This window comes from Pinus tabuliformis, chromosome 9 (assembly GCF_031772625.1).
Source record: "Pinus tabuliformis cultivar Carrire ecotype Pingquan chromosome 9, CPIR1, whole genome shotgun sequence".
Classification (NCBI taxonomy): domain Eukaryota; kingdom Viridiplantae; phylum Streptophyta; class Pinopsida; order Pinales; family Pinaceae; genus Pinus; species Pinus tabuliformis.
The window spans coordinates 1,533,905,011-1,533,925,636 of record NC_142307.1 but is presented as its reverse complement, the minus strand read 5'-3'; positions in this window follow the sequence as shown (position 1 = coordinate 1,533,925,636).

The window sequence follows — 20,626 nt, the reverse complement described above, 5'->3', positions numbered from 1 at the left end:
ATTAGCTTCTTTTTGGAGAACATAATCATCATCATACTGATCAAACTGAGGCAAATCATCAGTATAAAAGATATCATCAAGCATGCAGGTCATGTCAATAGTTCTTTCTTCGCCAAGGTGATCTACAAAACAATCATTATCAGATCTATGACGACTAGGATAAGAAACAAAATGTTTTGGATTAGCAACTTGTTCTTCTTCAATCAGCGAGCCATGAGCTTGAACATCATAAGCATTTCCTGCGGTGATCTTGTCCATCATCTTTTCTACTGCACTTACCAAAATGTCAAGCTTCACCTCTAGAGATGTCGATTTTTCCGGATTTATGTTTTTCATCTCTTCTTCCTTCAACCTTGCCCTTCGGATCAGCAGATGAGCCTCTATGTTTACTGCACTGTTTTGCATCTCGTGAAGTGTTGCAATATCCCTTTCTCTCAGCTGAAACTCCATCTCCGGATCAAAGGCACCCGGGTAGTGCAAGAGAGCAGATCTAGGAGAAGGTCTAAAATCAACTAGCATCGAATAATAAACTTGGTTAAATCTGGCTGAAAACTGTTGTACTGTCTCCCCTAGCAATCTTTTCAGCTGGTTATACTCTTCTACAATCAAGAAAAGGTTCTGTCCAATCATCCACCTGTCGAGAAAAACTTTGACAAACTGCTGGAAATCTGAAATGCTTGCATCAGGCAGGGTTTTGAACCAACTCTTCACTTTGGCTTGCAAAGAAAGAGCAAAAAGCCTAATACTAACATCTTCATCATCAACTTCAAAAAGATCTAGAAAAGTCTCAACATTCTGCACATGTTGCTCAGCATTGACATTCTTACATTCACCGTCAAACCTCGGCAAGTATAGATCATAGTTTTTGGGGAAAGCATGGAGAACAAAAGGTAAAACAAGAGGTTTATACCGATCTGGAATTTTACAAGGTGTAGGGGTATGTATAGCAGGTATAGAATAAGTCTTGGTCTCTTGAGACTCATCAATCTGAAGATGGTCATCACAAAATTCGGAAAAAAGGATCCTGATCAAGCTCAAAAGCATGCAAATCTTTGGCATTCACAATCTTCAAAGGGAAAAAATCAACTGCAGGCCGAGGGTCTCTTCTCAAACATAGTATACTTTGCAAAGCCTTCTTGGCATTCTTGGGAAAAGAGAAGAAATAATTTATGACAAAGAACAAAATGTCTTGGATGAAATTCCAACTTGAATACCTGATCTGTCCATGTTGTCCTTTCATGTTTTTGCTGGTCGGGATCATCCTCCAGTGGAGTCTTTGGATCTGATCTTGAAAATGATTTAGAGTCGCCAGGTGAATGATTTCAGCCTTTCAAGTGTCTGATCGTTGTCCACCATCAACAATCAGATCTGAACTTGATACATGTACTGGGGTAAAATGCAAATGAAGTGCTGTATTCACAAGCTCACGGAGATGGACTGAAGCAACGTTTATCTACTTCCGCTTATGCAAAGCAAAAGCGTTTCGAAGGCTACCTGGCATAACTTCAGGCTCCGTCTAAGACTTATGAAACAAACACATCAATCAGCAAACAATTTGTTCTTCCCCAGTATGGTCGCCAGTATGTTAGCGCTTGAAATTTCACCTTAGGCTGAGAAAGGTAAACTTCAAGGCAACATCAAACCACTTAGCCTCGTAGCTAGCCCTACGGGGCAGGAGAGGGCTCTCTCCGGTCTATCTTAGTAAAGATCTTTAATGGGTGAGATGACCAATAGGAAAACACTGATTTTAGGCTAGTGAACTGATCAAGAGGTTTAAATTTGGGATTTTTAAAGTTTTGGTGGAAAATTGGGGAATGGCAATTTCGGGTGCGGGGATTGGACACAGTTTTCGCAGGGAGTTCTTTGGGGCGAGGTAGGAAACCGTATTGATGCCTTTGATAGAGATGGATGGATGAGAATGACTGGTGAGGAGTTAAGGAGAGCAAGCAATAACCTTGAATTCCCCTTAAACAGTTGAAAACATTGATATCAAGCAAACTTAAAAGCAGAGCATGACAGTCATGAATTCTACTTTAACACTTCATTTGCCTAATTTGCAGAAGGAAAAGTAAGGAAATGATTCACATAACACACTTACAAGTATAAAGAGAAACACACCATCAATACATGTGACCACAAGAATCCCAAAAAGGACTGGAAAACCATGGTCTTCCTTTGCCAAAAATTGCAGAGATACAGTGAATAATACAATAAGAGCTTCTCCCTCAAGAGTCCAACCATGAAAATGAGCAAGAGAGTACATAATATAGATCATCTAACATCTTTCCCTGCCTCTAGGGGTCGAGCTCACTATCCTAGGAGCTGTTTCAACCAATTCTAAACTAAGCACTGAAAACTAGGCAGTCAAAACAACTTGCCTCTATAAACTAGGAAACCAATTCATTCATTTAATTTTCACCTATCTCATGAATGAATCTTCCAGAAGAGATACATAAGTGCAAAAGTGTCATAAATTTACATCATTTACAACAAGAAGGATAAAAATCAACTCCAAAAAGTCAAACACAGTCAAAACTGTGTTTTGCTGAGCTGTAGGCTGAAATCCTGAGCAATTTGCCTGACGGGTCGCGCGCCATTCCTGAACGGGTCGCGCGCCTTTGAGAGCACTTTTGGGACACTTTCAGGTGTCCAAATGGGGCATGAGTAGGCTTGTTGGAAAGGTCGGGATGTCTACTTTCCAACCGAAGTGGAATTTCTGAATTTGGTGGTCATTTACCCCTCCAAAATTGCAATCTCCCAAGACTGCTTTCTGTGTGTCAAAAATGTGGCAGAAAGTCATTTTTTGCTTGTTTTTTTGACTTTCTGGAGGCCCAAAACTTCATAAAATCTCTTGGCAATGGGTGAGCATGTGTAACTTTTCATGAAAAATCCAGAAATTCTGAGTTTTCCCGGAACGGAGTAGCCAAATGAAAGGGTCGCGCGGGGGGTGAGACCTGTTGAGGGGACAAAACCTGTTTTTTGCCTGAAAAAACCAAAATGACCCAAAATGCTCAAAATTTCTTGGAATTTGTGCTGGGGCTGAGCTATTTAGTGCCATGCTCCTTCAAGGAAGCCTCGGCCAAGATGTGGAGGGGGTCGGACCTTTTTCTTCGTTTTTGTGCTTTGGCCAACCGCCTTTGGAGCACCTTCATTTTTGCCTTGCATACGTACATTCGGGCTCAATAGTGGTTTTTCATGTTCCGGAGCAGGCTCAACTTCTGGTGTTGACTCACGGTCATCACTTTGCTCATAGTCGGTTTCGGTTTCTGACATGGTTTCAGGGGCAAAGTGGCTGAAATGTACTGCTGCTTCTGCTTTGAAATCTGTTGTTTTAACTGTTTTGAAATGTTGTTTCAAGGGGACAAGTAGCACAAGGGAAATGTTAGGGAAGGGAGACTTGGAAGGAAAATTGGGAAAAATATATGAAATAGGGGTTAAAGAGAGGAATCATGACATCAACATCATCATACAATTTCATTTGCAAGGATGTTATGAGAGGTAGGGTTTAGGGTTTGATTTTTGATTTCTTAATATTTTTGGTAGGGAAATTAAATAACAGTGATAAGGGAGTAAGAAATGGGAGGTGGGAAAATGTAGGAACAATAGGAATGAAAAGGAATACCTTAAAACAGCAAAACAAACCCTAGCAACTTTGATATTTTCAAGCAAAAGCACATGGAGTCTTTACTTGCAAATGAAGGCTTTTAAAATATTATCATGATCTTCTCAAGCTTTAGCAAACCATAATTTATATGATTGAAGGCCTACCGGACAAGCTTGAACAATTTGTGGTCGCTTGGCAGCTTGCTGGTAATTTTCTGTGGAGGAAACCCTGATGGGTCGCGCGCACTGCCCAACGGGTCGCGCGCCTCCCAAACTCACCGAATTCACTCAAACGCTCTTGCAACTGATTTCTCTATCACTTGGATGCACAATGGAGCTTGATGGAGGGAAATAGAGCCTTTATAGCCTGGCTTTGAATAAATTTCATGTCACAACCCACTTTCTAATGTTTTTCCATGACACTTTATAAACTTGACTTTTTGGTTTCCTTTTGTCCCGAAACTGATTGATTTGATGTTTTTCCTTGATAATTTTTGCAGGGATAGCATCTGAGGGATCTTGACAAGGGAGCCAGGGTTACATGCTGTCCTTTGAATCATTTTGAATTTTTACAATTTTTACAAAATTTTGAGAAATAACCTTGGCTTTAAAAACAGGGTTTTTAAATCCAAGGTGAAAATTAACTGTACAAGATAGGATCTTTCAAAGAAACACTTTGAAAATCATCCCTCTGGCTTGCTAGGCACCTATTGACCTTCAGAAACATGACCTTGAAGACAAACTTGACCAAAACCCTAGACCTAGAATTTTGCTCTCAAGACAAGACAAGTAACTTTGAAAAAGTTTAATGACTGAAACAACTTGATCCAACAGTGCCAAGAGGGGAATAAAGACACCAGCTCCTCCATCAGGGTTATGGCATGCCTAATGGAATGCAATAAGATGACATTGATGAGACACCTACTTATGCAAATGCAAAGAGCTTTGATCGCTGGTGGAGGGCTACTAGACCGACTCTAACATTGGCTCCAATGGGGATGGTAGCTCCTTGGAGGTACCAAGAACCTTAGACCTCTGGGAGAGCAGACCAGTGCTTTCAACCATTGGGCGATGGAGTAAAAAACTCAAGCTGAAATGCATGACTGAAAACTGATGACTTGACAACACAAATTGACTCTCACTCAACTAAAAACTGACTCAATACTTAAACACAACCGACAAACTGAAAATGATGCTCAAAGGGGAGCTTATTCATCACAACCTACCCTAACAGTTTCATTCATCACCTGATCAAGTGAAATGAAACAACCAGTGCAACCAAGTAAGTATCCCATCTGCTGTTCGAATTCTCCGCAAGTGCTCACTTATGAACAACAAAAGAAAACCACTGAAAGGCAACTCCCATGACAATTTAGAAACAGATCCGTTGAAAGATATGAATTCTCTATCCACCTCCAAAAACACTGCATAAGGATCTTGAAATTCAAGCACACTGGAACTTAGCTCATCCAATGGATTACTTCTCTTTCCTTCATACCATGAATGCAAACTTTGATCTAAGCCTTGTGACGAGACCTCTGCTGAAAATGACAAAGAAACCAGATGCCGGATCAAATTCATATCAGCACATGTTTCAAGCTCACATGTAGTCAATGGAGAAAGACTTTGACTGCAAACCTCATCCAAAACATCAGCTATTGGATCATGAAAAACTTGAAAAGATTGCTGCAATGTATCCATTGAAAATGTATGACATCCTTCTAGCTGTTCATCTTGTTCTTGAGAGATTTTACGAGAATTCTGCCTTATAAACTGAAATGCTTCGAAACAAAAGGGTATAGAATCTTCCTGCATCATCAAATCATGTATTTCGTCTTCCACAACTTCATCTGTAATCTGTCCTTCAATTTCATTTGGTGGATGTAAATATGATGCTACAGGCTGCTCAAGAATTTTGTTATCTGTCTCATCCTCAACATTAACACTGAGAGATTGCTGATTTGTTATAGGCTGTTCATTTGAAGATTTACTATGCAATCTACCCTTCAAAAACTGAAATGATTCAAAACAGAATGGTACGGAGTCACCTTGAATCATTATATCATGTGTGTCCACTTCTAAGTCTTCAGCTACAACTTGACAATCAATGGCTTTCGGGGGTTGCAAATCTGAATATGAGAAGTCTTGAACAAAATCTTCATTGCTCTCAAGATGATTCAAATCAAGACTTGTTGACATTTGATTTCTGATTGCATGGTAGTTATCTCTAATGAACTGAAATGAATCAAAACAAAAAGGCAAAGATCCTTCACTTACTTCAAACTTTGCTGTACTTTCCTCGTCACTGTCATAGCTGATATGTGATGGCTGAACATTGTTTTCAAACTGCTGAAAATGAACTTCTTCCTCCAACAAACTAGCTGCTGATTTGTCTGTAAGATTAGCTTCTTTTTGGAGAACATAATCATCATCATACTGATCAAACTGAGGCAAATCATCAGTATAAAAGATATCATCAAGCATGCAGGTCATGTCAATAGTTCTTTCTTCGCCAAGGTGATCTACAAAACAATCATTATCAGATCTATGACGACTAGGATAAGAAACAAAATGTTTTGGATTAGCAACTTGTTCTTCTTCAATCAGCGAGCCATGAGTTTGAACATCATAAGCATTTCCTGCGGTGATCTTGTCCATCATCTTTTCTACTGCACTTACCAAAATGTCAAGCTTCACCTCTAGAGATGTCGATTTTTCCGGATTTATGTTTTTCATCTCTTCTTCCTTCAACCTTGCCCTTCGGATCAGGAGATGACCCTCTATGTTTACTGCACTATTTTGCATCTCGTGAAGTGTTGCAATATTCCTTTCTCTCAGCTAAAACTCCATCTCCGGATCAAAGGCACCCGGGTAGTGCAAGAGAGCAGATCTAGGAGAAGGTCTAATATCAACTGGCATCGAATAATAAACTTGGTTAAATCTGGCTGAAAACTGTTGTACTGTCTCCCCTGGCAATCTTTTCAGCTGGTTATACTCTTCTACAATCAAGAAAAGGTTCTGTCCGATCATCCACCTGTCGAGAAAAACTTTGACAAACTGCTGGAAATCTGAAATGCTTGCATCAGGCAGGGTTTTGAACCAACTCTTCACTTTGGCTTGCAAAGAAAGAGCAAAAAGCCTAATACTAACATCTTCATCATCAACTTCAAAAAGATCTAGAAAAGTCTCAACATTCTGCACATGTTGCTCAGCATTGACATTCTTACATTCACCGTCAAACCTCGGCAAGTATAGATCATAGTTTTTGGGGAAAGCATGGAGAACAGAAGGTAAAACAAGAGGTTTATACCGATCTGGAATTTTACAAGGTGTAGGGGTATGTACAGCAGGTATAGAATCAGTCTTGGTCTCTTAAGACTCATCAATCTGAAGATGGTCATCAGAAAATTCGGAAAAAGGATCCTGATCAAGCTCAAAAGCATGCAAATCTTTGGCATTCACAATCTTCAAAGGGATAAAATCAACTGCAGGCCGAGGGTCTCTTCTCAAACATAGTATACTTTGCAAAGCCTTCTTGGCATTCTTGGGAAAAGAGAAGAAATAATTTATGACAAAGAACAAAATGTCTTGGATGAAATTCCAACTTGAATACCTGATCTGTCCATGTTGTCCTTTCATGTTTTTGCTGGTCGGGATCATCCTCCAGTGGAGTCTTTGGATCTGATCATGAAAATGATTTAGAGTCGCCAGGTGAATGATTTCAGCCTTTCAAGTGTCTGATCGTTGTCCACCATCAACAATAAGATCTGAACTTGATACATGTATTGGGGTAAAATGCAAATGAGGTGCTGTATTCACAAGCTCACAGAGATGGACTGAAGCAGCGTTTATCTACTTCCGCTTATGCAAAGCAAAAGCGTTTCGAAGGCTACCTGGCATAACTTCAGGCTCCGTCTACGACTTATGAAACAAACACATCAATCAGCAAACAATTTGTTCTTCCCCAGTATGGTCGCCAGTATGTTAGCGCTTGAAATTTCACCTCAGGCTGAGAAAGGTAAACTTCAAGGCAACATCAAACCACTTAGCCTCATAGCTAGCCCTACGGGGCAGGAGAGGGCTCTCTCCGGTCTATCTCAGTAAAGATCTTCAATGGGCGAGATGACCAATAGTAAAACACTGATTTTAGGCTAGTAAACTGATCAAGAGGTTTAAATTTGGGATTTTTAAAGTTGTGGTGGAAAATTGGGGAATGGCAATTTCGGGTGCGGGGATTGGACACAGTTTTCGCAGGGAGTTCTTTGGGGCGAGGTAGGAAACAGTATTGATGCCTTTGATAGAGATGGATGGATGAGAATGACTGGTGAGGAGTTAAGGAGAGCAAGCAATAACCTTGAATTCCCCTTAAACAGTTGAAAACATTGATATCAAGCAAACTTAAAAGCAGAACATGACAGTCATGAATTCTACTTTAACACTTCATTTGCCTAATTTGCAGAAGGAAAAGTAAGGAAATGATTCACATAACACACTTACAAGTACAAAGAGAAACACACCATCAATACATGTGACCACAAGAATCCCAAAAAGGACTGCAAAACCCTGGTCTTCCTTTGCCAAAAATTGCAGAGATACAGTGAATAATACAATAAGAGCTTCTCCCTCAAGAGTCCAACCATGAAAATGAGAAAGAGAGTACATAATATAGATCATCTGACATCTTTCCCTGCCTCTAGGGGTCGAGCTCACTATCCTAGGAGCTGTTTCAACCAATTCTAAACTAAGCACTGAAAACTAGGCAGTCAAAACAACTTGCCTCTATAAACTAGGAAACCAATTCATTCATTTAATTTTCACCTATCTCATGAATGAATCTTCCAGAAGAGATACATAAGTGTAAAAGTGTCATAAATTTACATCATTTACAACAAGAAGGATAAAAATCAACTCCAAAAGGTCAAACACAGTCAAAACTGCGTTTTGCTGAGCTGTAGGCTGAAATCCTGAGCAATTTGCCTGACGGGTCGTGCGCCATTCCTGAACGGGTCGCGCGCCTTTGAGAGCACTTTTGGGACACTTCCAGGTGTCCAAATGGGGCAAGAGTAGGCTTGTTGGAAAGGTCTATATGTCTACTTTCCAACCCAAGTGGAATTTCTGAATTTGGTGGTCATTTACCCCTCCAAAATTGAAATCTCCCAAGACTGCTTTCTGTGTGTCAAAAATGTGGCAGAAAGTCATTTTTTGCTTGTTTTTTGACTTTCTGGAGGCCCAAAACTTCATAAAATCTCTTGGCAATGGGTGAGCATGTGTAACTTTTCATGAAAAATCCAGAAATTCTGAGTTTTCCCGGAACGAAGTAGCCAAATGAAAGGGTCGCGCGGGGGGTGAGCCCCGTTGAGGGGACAAAACCTGTTTTTTGCCTGAAAAAACCAAAATGACCCAAAATGCTCAAAATTTCTTGGAATTTGTGCTGGGGCTAAGCTATTTAGTGCCATGCTCCTTCAAGGATCCCTCGGCCAAGATGTGGAGGGGGTCAGACCTTTTTCTTCGTTTTTGTGCTTTGGCCAACCGCCTTTGGAGCACCTTCATTTTTGCCTTGCATACGTACATTCGGGCTCAATAGTGGTTTTTCATGTTCCGGAGCAGGCTCAACTTCTGGTGTTGACTCACGGTCATCACTTTGCTCATAGTCGGTTTCGGTTTCTGACATGGTTTTAGGGGCAAAGTGGCTGAAATGTACTGCTGCTTCTGCTTTGAAATTTGCTGTTTTAACTGTTTTGAAATGCTGTTTCAAGGGGACAAGTAGCACAAGGGAAATGTTAGGGAAGGGAGACTTGGAAGGAAAATTGGGAAAAATATATGAAACAGGGGTTAAAGAGAGGAATCATGACATCAACATCATCATACAATTTCATTTGCAAGGATGTTATGAGAGGTAGGGTTTAGGGTTTGATTTTTGATTTCTTAATATTTTTGGTAGGGAAATTAAATAACAGTGATAAGGGAGTAAGAAATGGGAGGTGGGAAAATGTAGGAACAATAGGAATGAAAAGGAATACCTTAAAACAGCAAAACAAACCCTAGCAACTTTGATATTTTCAAGCAAAAGCACATGGAGTCTTTACTTGCAAATGAAGGCTTTTAAAATATTATCATGATCTTCTCAAGCTTTAGCAAACCATAATTTATATGATTGAAGGCCTACCGGACAAGCTTGAACAATTTGTGGTCGCTTGGTAGCTTGCTGGTAATTTTCTGTGGAGGAAACCCTGATGGGTCGCGCGCACTGCCCAACGGGTCGCGCGCCTCTGACGGGTCGCACGCGTTATAACTTAACACTGGCGGAGGGCTCCTGATGGGTTGCGCGCCTCTGACGGGTCGCGCGCCTGGTTCAACGGGTCGCGCGCCTCCTAAACTCACCGAATTCACTCAAACGCTCTTGCAACTGATTTCTCTATCACTTGGATGCACAATGGAGCTTGATGGAGGGAAATAGAGCCTTTATAGCCTGGCTTTGAATAAATTTCATGTCACAACCCACTTTCTAATGTTTTTCCATGACACTTTATAAACTTGACTTTTTGGTTTCCTTTTGTCCTGAAACTGATTGATTTGATGTTTTTCCTTGATAATTTTTGCAGGGATAGCATCTGAGGGATCTTGACAAGGGAGCCAGGGTTACATGCTGTCCTTTGAATCATTTTGAATTTTTACAATTTTTACAAAATTTTGAGAAATAACCTTGGCTTTAAAAACAGGGTTTTTAAATCTAAGGTGAAAATTAACTGTACAAGATAGAATCTTTTAAAGAAACACTTTGAAAATCATCCCTCTGGCTTGCTGGGCACCTATTGACCTTCAGAAACATGATCTTGAAGACAAACTTGACCAAAACCCTAGACCTAGAATTTTGCTCTCAAGACAAGACAAGTAACTTTGAAAAAGTTTAATGACTGAAACAACTTGATCCAGCAGTGCCAAGAGGGGAATAAAGACACCAGCTCCTCCATCAGGGTTATGGCATGCCTAATGGAATGCAATAAGATGACACTGATGAGACACCTACTTATGCAAATGCAAAGAGCTTTGATCGCTGGTGGAGGGCTACTAGACCGACTCTAACAGGTTGAAAAGAAGACTTAGAGGGATACTACAGGACAAAATTTCATATATTAAAGATTCACAATTACAAAGATACGACAATTGCAATATATAACTCCTAAAAAGAAAGAAAAGGTGTGTATTTTTAAAATTTTGCATAAATTTTGTTTGAAAAATCATTTTGAAGTGATTCAAATGTCATAGTGAAGCATAGACATCATTGTGTGATTTCCTTGAAACAAAAAAAATGGACACACCTAGTAAGAGACCCAAAAATCTCTTCTATGACACGTGAAGAAGAGGAAGAAATGCAACATGATATATCAAAATTGCGAGATCAAGTGCAACAATTTTCACTCTCACAAAGAGTAGCCAAAAATGAACTGGAAGTTAAGATGGATGGTTTGAAATCCGACATGAAATAAATTATGAATGTCAATATGGAAGGTTTGAAGGATGGTTTAAAAATAGATTTGAAAATGGACCTGGAAGGTTTGAAAAAATTGCTACAAGAAATGCTTCCTTGTGGTGACAAGGTACTCCACGAAAATCATGATGAGGATAAAAGGAATACAAATAATGATTTTGGAGACTCACATAGTGGGTTGAATACTAACCACATTTGAAAGATTGATATGAGTAATTTTGATGGCAAGGATCTAGTGACATGGATAATACAGATGGAGCAATTCTTTGATCTACATGATGTGTCGAACACACAAAAGATACACATTACATCTTTATATTTAGAACAAAACCAGTTTGTATGGTATCAATGGGATTTTTTCACGTAAACCACTTGTCACTTGGTCATATTTTATGGAGGAAATGATGGCACATTATAAGGATACAAAGAGAAACACCTTCTTTAGCCAATTGATAAATCTCAAACAAAAGGGTTCAATTACAGAGCACATTGAGGACTTCCAAAAATTGAATATAAGGGTAAATGATATTCCAAAGGAGCATAGGATTGATGTCTTCATAGGGAATTTAAAGGATAACATCCAACATGAGGTTCACCTTTGGGAAGCCGAATCATTGGAGAAGGCATTCCGGGCAGCAAGAAATCTTGAAAGAAAAATTATGACAACAAGGAAGTCTATCACTCCCAACTACAAAGATGTAAGTGTTGCTCCTAGCCTTCCACAACCTAGAAGGTTGACACCACAACAATTGGAAGAAAAAAGAGCAAAAGGATTTTGTTACAGTTGTCATAGAAATTACACTAAAGGTCATAAGTGTGCTGATAAGAAATTATTTTACATAGATTGTGAAGAGGAGGAAGAAAAGGAACAAGAAATGTCAAACGAAGAGGATATACACCAAGAACCAACCCCAAAGAAAGAAGAAATGAATCCGACCATATCTTGTAGTGCATTGGAAGGAATTAAATCTCCCCAAACTCTCAAGATAGAAGGAAAAATCAAGAAGAAAAAGGTAATAGTGCTAATTGACTCGGGCAGTACCCATAATTTTATTTATTGTAAGATAGTCAAGGAATTGAATTTCTTCCTATATCTAGCACCAGAGTCTCAAGTGATGGTTGCAAATGGAGGAACTATAAATTATTCTAGAAAGTGCCATAATATCAAGCTAACCATGGGGGAATATGTATTGAATATTCCAATTCTTTCCATTCCAATGGGTGGTGCTAATGATGTACTTGGATGGTTACAATCCTGGGTACAATAACTATTAATTTTCAAGAACTTTTCTTGATTATTTTTTGGAAGGAAAGGAAGTTGAATTAAGGGGTATCGTAGGGAAATCGGTAAAGATAATTAGCTCTAATGGCATGACAGAGCTTCTAAAGTAATAAAAATGGGGTGTAAGTACACAATTATTCTCACTATACATTCAAACATCGAAATCATCTATTTCTCCAAATCTCCAAAAAGTGTTCGAAAATCATTCCAAGGTATTTGAGACTCCCAAAGGCCTCCCACCTATTCGTGATCATGATCATGCTATTCATTTGATTCCAGGAATTGTTACTCCAAATATCAGGCCTTACATATATCCCTATGCCCAAAAGAGTGAAATTGAATGTATGGTTGCAGAAATGCTAGAGGTCGGTATAATTCAACCTAATCAAAGTTATTTCTCTGCTCCAGTAGTATTGGTACACAATAAGGATGGATCATGGCAAATGTGCCCGGATTATAGGGAGTTGTGACAAGCTCACTATTAAAGATAAATTTCCCATTCTTGACATTGATGAATTGTTAGATGAGTTACACGGAGAAATTTACTTCACCAAGTTGGATCTTCGTTTGGGATATCATCAAAATAGAATGAAGACTGAAGACATTCCAAAAAAAACATATACAACTCATGAGGGTCATTATGAATTTTTAGTCATGCCTTTTGGCCTTAGTAATGCACCTTCCACATTTCAAGGTTTGATGAATTCCATTTTCAAACCCTTCCTTAGAATATTTGTGTTAGTATTTTTTGATGATATACTAATCTAAAACAAGTATTTGAAGGATCATATTCAACATGTTGACAGGGTGCTCAAACTATTGGAGGAGAAAAAATTATATGAAAAAACCTCCAAATGTTTCTTTGGAGTATAGGAGGTGGAATATCTGGGTCATATTGTATTGCAAGAGGGTGTTAAGGTAGACCCTAACAAAATTAAATCCATTAAGGAATGGAAAATACCCACAACCATAAAGAATCTTCGAGGATTTCTTGGGTTGAAAGGGTATTATCGCAAGTTTGTTAAGAATTATGGGAGAATAACAACACCTCTAACAACATTAATGAAGAAAGATGATTTTTTTTGGACTGCAGAAGAAACTAAGGCCTTTGAACATCTTAAAGAGGCAATATGCAAAGCACCAGTCTTAGCTACGTTAGACTTCACAAAAACCTTTATTGTGGAATGTGATGCCTCAGGAAATGGATCTGGTGCTCTTTTAATACAAGAAGGAAGACCCATTTATTTTGAAAGTCATCCAATCCAAGGAAAGTATTTACACAAACCTATTTATGAGAAGGAAATGTTGGCAATACTACATGCACTAAAGCAATGGAGACCTTACCTAATGGGAAGACACTTCAAGGTAAAAACATATTATGATAGTCTTAAATACTTTTTGGAACAAATATTATCTTTAGAAAAGCAACAAAAATGGGTTACAAAGATGTTGGGTTATGACTTCGAAATCCTCTACAAAAAAGGGAAGCAAAATGTTGTTGTAGGTGCACTCTCAAGAAAGGATGAGGATGTGGAAGAATTTCTTTGTTCCATTTCTATTATCCAACTAGATTGGATAACCGAAGCAAGGGATGAATTTAAGAAAGTCAAGAAGTGTGGACACTCATTCAAAATTTGCAGCAAAATCCCAGTACATCTGATACATTTAACTGGAAAACTGATTCATTATGGTACAAAGATCACTTATATCTTTTTAAGAATTCCCAACTAAAACAAAAGATTCTTTTGGAATTGCACACCTCTCCCTTAGGAGGGCACTCAGGATTTTTAAAAACTTACCACAGGGTCAAGAAGGATATTTTTTGGGATGGCCTTATATAATATTCAAACATTTGTGGCAGAATGTTTCATTTGCCAACAAAATAAAGTTGAGACAATTAAGACCTCGGGTCTATTAAAACCTTTAGCCATTCCAAGTCAACGTTGTGAGGAGGTCTCAATGGATTTTATCATAGGTTTACCCAAGTCCGATGGAAAGAGTGTCATCATGGTAGTAATTGATAGACATACCAAATATGCACACTTTTGTGCATTATCTCATCCATTTAAAGTCGGTACAGTTGCTATTGCATTTATGGAAACAATTCAAAATCTACATGGAAACCCGAAGATTATTGTAAGTGACAGAGATCCCATTTTCACTGGGAATTTTTGGACGAAATTATTCTTTTGTCTAGGTACTTAATTAGCTCATAGCTCATCTTATCATCCTCAATCTGATGGGAAAACTGAGATAGTGAACAAATGTTTCGAAGGATATCTTCATTGCTTTATATCTGATTAAAAAACACAATGGGTTAAGTGGTTACCTATGGCTGAATGGTGGTATAACACTTCCTTCCATACTACAACAAAATTGACCCCATTTATGTCACTTTATGGATATCATCCAACGTCCATAACATTATCTTTAAGAGAAAATTTTAAGGTTCAAGCAGTGGAAGACACATTGAGCATCAACAACAGGTTCTCCAACTCTTAAAGGATAACCTCCCTTTGGCGTAGAATTGAATGAAACAACAGGTTGATCAACATTGCAGTGAAAGAAGTTTTGATGCAGGTGACTAGGTATTTTTACGGCTACAACCATACAAACAAATGTCCCTCAACCATGCTAAGAAGGATAATAAATTATCACCAAGGTACTATGGTCCTTACAAGGTGATGCAAGAGATTGGTACTATGGCATACAAATTGGAGCTTCCTGCATCTTCTCGAGTGCACCAGGTTTTCCATGTTTCATGTTTAAAGAATGTTATAGGTGACAAGCTCCTAGTTCAAACAATATTGCCAGAACTTGATGAGGAAGGAAAAATCATATTGGAACTTGAAGCAGTCACAGAAACAAGAACCCAATAACTAGGGAATTGATCAATTTCAGAGTATCTCATCAAGTGGAAGAATTTACCCGCTGAAGATTCCACATGGGAAGATGAGAATTTTATACAGAAGCATTAAAAACTACTCAAGCGTTGAGGAAATCACTTTTTTGAAGGGGAGGGGCATGTTAGGTAACTGTAATACTAGTGTAGCCCCTTATTTTTATTGTTAGTGTAGCCCCCTTTTTGTTATTGTGGTGCACATGTAGTCCCCATATTGTTATTATTGTTCCCCATAAAATCCCACTATTGTTATTGTTGTGCCATTACATTATTATTGTTATGTAAGCTATGATTATATTGTGACCCCTTAGATTCCTATATATAGAAAGGAGGTATTTCCATTTGTATCATCCAAGAATTTTTTATTTATGTAATGTAAAGGAGGTTTCCCCCTCGAAGAGGGTAATTTTTAAGTTGTTGATCTATCTATTTGTGAGCTTGTTGCATAACAAACTACCAACCAGGTCATGGACTTCCACATACCACCCGACCATAGATTGGGCTAAACCAAGTCTCTCTTTGAGCCAATCACTCCTGCACCATATTTAAAGCATGAATGTGGGATCATAAGGGTTAAAAGAAAACAAAACCAACCAAGGCTTCCAGAGGCCAAACCACCTCAACCCTCAACCACAGTGATCTCATCTATATGTTCCAAAAATCAATGACATCAACCAGATCGGTCTCTACCCAAGTTGTTGAGGGCTCTAAGAACTAGTAACTCAACCTACAATTAAATAAGGACTCTAGAGAATTTATTCCAACCCCGGCTCTAGGGACTAAGAAATCAACCCACAAGGCTCTAGAGTGTTTGTTCCAACCCACAACCATAGGGAACCTAAGAACCACTCAGAAAAACAAGTGGGAAACCCACAACATCATGGCTATCTAGGAAATGGAAAGGCAAGACTGAAACCCTTTTCAATCCAGGCAAATCTCCATGCCAAAGATAAAAAATAACTAGGAATCACATGCATATACCATGCATCCAAAATTCAACAAGAAAATCACACATGAAACTTGTTACCTGCAAAGTATCCCTATTGTAGATGGTTATCCAACTGTCCCCCTTGTGCTCCCTTACTTTCATTTACTTCCTTTCTCCAATCTGAGTGAATGCTAGAGTGCTCCAAGAATTCTCTAAGTGCGCAAGAGTATGAGAGAATGAAAGTGTGCTCAACTCAAATTGTCAAAAAGCTAGCAACTGATTCTCTGATGCCTTTTTATCATTGATCTTCAATTTTCTTCATTTTCCTTCATTTTTCCTCTAATTTCCCTTGCATGCAAATTTGTGTCTCTTCACCTTCCTTTTCTCCTGTTTTTCGTTATTTTCATAATTAAATGCCATTTATTGTCTCTTTTCCTTTGCCAATTTCAATAGCCATTATTGATCCACAAGGGATGCCCACTATAATGTTTGCCCACCATTCAACTTGGAATATGTGTCCCATGACCTTGGTCGTATTTTATTTACATGGAAAATCAACTAGGGGTTGTTACAACAAATGGATGAAAGAAGAGAAAAAAGACTATGTTTCAATTGCAACAAGTATAGTAAGGGTCATTAATGCAATGAGAAGAAATTATTCTACATATATTGTGAAGATGAAGAAGATAGAGATTTGGAACCATCTTAAGATCTATAACTGTAAGAGACTACTCCAACAATATGTTGTCATGCATTGGTTGGAATTTGTACTCCAAAAAACTTGAAAATATAAGGATGTATGAAAAACAAAAAGGTACAATGTTGATTGATTCTAGTAGTAGTCATAACTACATCAATTGTAAATTAGCAAAAATTATGAACAATTTTATATTTCTAGCACTAGAGTTTCAGGTAATGATTGTAGACAAAGGTATCATAGATTGTTCAAAGAAGTGATATAATATTAGGCTTAATATGGGAGGGTGTTTATTGGATTGTCCTAAAATTGCAATCCAAATGGGTGGTGCTAATGTTGTATCGGGGGCCCAACAATTACAATAATTGGGAATAACGACCCTTAACTTTTAAAAACTTTCATGAGATTTTCCTTAGAAGGCAAGGAAATTAAGCTTAGATTTACCCAAGGGAAACCCTCTAAAGTGATAAACTATAATGAAAGGAAAAAATTACTCAAAGAGTACACCATGGTGTAATTGCACAATTGTGCTTACTAGATGTTCAAACATCTGTAACCTCTGTCCCAACACAGCTCCAAAATTTTTATCAACAATCATTCCAAGGTATTTAGATAGATTCCTAAGGGTCTTCCACCTGTTCAATATCATGACCATACTATTCATTTGCAACCATGAAGTTTACCTCCTAACATTAGGCCTTATAAGTAACTATATATACAAACGAGCAAGATTGAGTGTATGATTCAACAAATATTAGAGGTCTACATCATTCAACCTAGCTAGAGTGCTTTCTCTTCACAAATGGTGATGGTTACAAAGAAGGATAGTTCATGGTGTATGTGTGTAGATTATACGTAGCTTAATAAAATGACATTAAAGAGAACTAAACTATTCCTCTCATTGATAAATTGCAAGGAGAAATTTCTTTACTAAGTTGGATCTCCACTCTAGATATCATCAAATGAGAATGAGGTAAGAAAACATTCCCAAAACAACCTTTAGACCACATGAATGTCATTATGCATTTTTGGTGATGCCATATGGCCTTTCTAATGCACCTTCAACACTTTAAAGCTTGATGAATTCTATTTTCAAACTCTTACTCACAAAATTTGTGTTAACATTTTTTTGACATAATATTCTACAACACGAGTCTTAGGAAGAGCATGCATGACATGGAGATGTGGTCTTAAAACTATTGTAAGAGAAAACAACTATATGGAAAACCTTCCAAATGTGCTTTTTTGGGGTTCCATAAGTCGACTATGGGTAATATTGTATCTCATGAAGATGTCAAGGTGGACCCTAACCAAATCAAAGAAATGATGGAATGACCAATTCCCAAAACTTTGAAAAATCTTAGAGGATTCCTAGGATTAACAGGCTACCACCAAAATTTTGTCAAAATTTATAATTTAGAAGCAACACCTATAGTAAAATTATTACAAAATGAGCCACTTTCTTAGATTATGAAGCAACCAATACTTTGGAAAAACTTAAGGAGGCTGTGTCTACAACTCTTGCCCTGACCACACCTAACTTCACACAATTATTTATTGTGGAATGTGATGCATCAAGAAATGTCATTGATGTAGTTTTAAAGCACAGATGAAAGCTCACTGCCTTTGTAAGCAACCAATTTAAAGGAAAGAACTTATTCAAAACCATTTATGAAAAGAAATGTTGACATATTACATGCAATTAATAAATTGCATCCTTACCTAATAGGAAGATGCTTCAAGTTAAAAATGGATCATGATGGCTTGAAGTATTTATGAGAACAATGATTATCTCTAGAAAAGCAACAAAAGTGGGTTACAAAGATGTTAGGTGATGAATTTCAATTTATCTACAACTATGGAAAACATAATATGGTGTGAGATGCACTTTCAAGGAGAAAATAAAAAACATGGGGTTTATTATGTGCTAATTCTGATCCACAATTTGATTGGGTAGAAGAAGAAATGATAGAATGGAAGCAAGGTCATATGAAAGATCGTTCAAAATCTACAAGAGGGCCCTAAGTGCATTAGATAATTTTGTGTAGAAGAATAATTTGTTGTGGTATCAAGATCGCCTATGTATATGTAAGAATTCCATACTCAAATAGAAGGTCATTTTGGAATATTTTTCAAATGGAAAATAATGATTTTGTTTAATGTACTCCATGGCGTATTGTTCCAATTACATGAATTTTATCAATAATTGTAACAACTACAACAACTACATATTACTATTTTGTTTAAGGTACTATACATATTGTATGAATTAGACATGGATAGGTTGCCAATTAGTGTAACAATTACCTATTTGTTGCATTTTGTTTTATGTGGACCTTTATGTTGTCTCATTTTGCACAATGTTGGGTCTCTTTTTTATATATAATAAAATGAATTTCTTATAATTTTGCATTGTCCAGTGTTTAAAATGTTGAGGCGTTGATTTATTAATACATGGATTATTTACGTTGTTACAAATAATGGAATTTTAATATGTTGAATAACACACGAATGCAATCATTATATCAAAACACAATAGTTAACATATAAAAATCAATAGTATTATAAAATGTATTTGATTTTAGATCATTAGTTGAAAAATTGTAAAATAAAACAATTAATCGAAATATATATTGCATATCACTACATTGTATTCTTTTAAACTCACTCAACATTGTCTATCGATGTGTCTTAACAAGTACTGCGTCCTCATGCCTATTTGTTAAAATACCCATTGATGATAAAAAATGTGACAACACCATTATTTTAGCCATGGTTATACTTATCTATTTAGAATGTTACAATGCACATAATTATGATACACACTAGTGTGATAATATACATGTGTACCAATTCTTAGTAACAAACAAAAGAATTGACATCTCACCTCAAATATTCGAAATTTCACGCCTCTTTCGTACCTATATTAATATAGTCACCGATATGCCATACAAAACGACTTCAGGTGTAATGTTAGTAATTGCACTAGTATGGCTTGTAAAAAGAAAAGAAAAGTGTTATATAAAAAGATGTAGCTAGTGCAATATGTATATATAAGTACCAATGTGTTTAATTTTGTGTACAACACTATTTTTTAATAAGATATGCATTGGTGCATAATATGTGTAATGGCACTAGTGCCTAGGAAATTTGTGTATGCCCCAATGCCTTTAAGTATATTATGCATCAATGCATCTATCCATATTATAAGCACAAAAGAAAAAACTTTGCGATAAATTCCAAATGGCTAAACCTTTTTATAGCAAACATCTATTTAAACCATCACAAAATCCTCTGCTACAAATTGCAAAAGTTGTAGCAGAGGTTTTTTTGAAAAAATTGTCTATTCGTGTAACACTAAAAGCCTTTGCAAAAAACTCCACTACAAGAAGTTTTCCTCGTAATGATTTGTCTATTTGTTTTTCCTTTGATGGAATGGTTTAATCTCTCGTTCCCCTCCTTAACTTGTTCAACTTTCTCTTCATTTTCTTCAACATGCATATGCAAACTCATTTTCTTGGCTCCAAACTTGCCTTTATCCTTTTCAATTTGTTGTCTTCAAAACATGAATAACGTGTAGATTTGAAGCATGACCTTAGATAGTTTCTCTTTATACTTTCTCTTTCAAGTCAAACAATTCAATTATTTAACCAAAGAAAATCATGTCAAAGCATTGCATCTCTTGTATGTTTCTTGAAAATCATGTCAAAGCATTGCATCCCTTG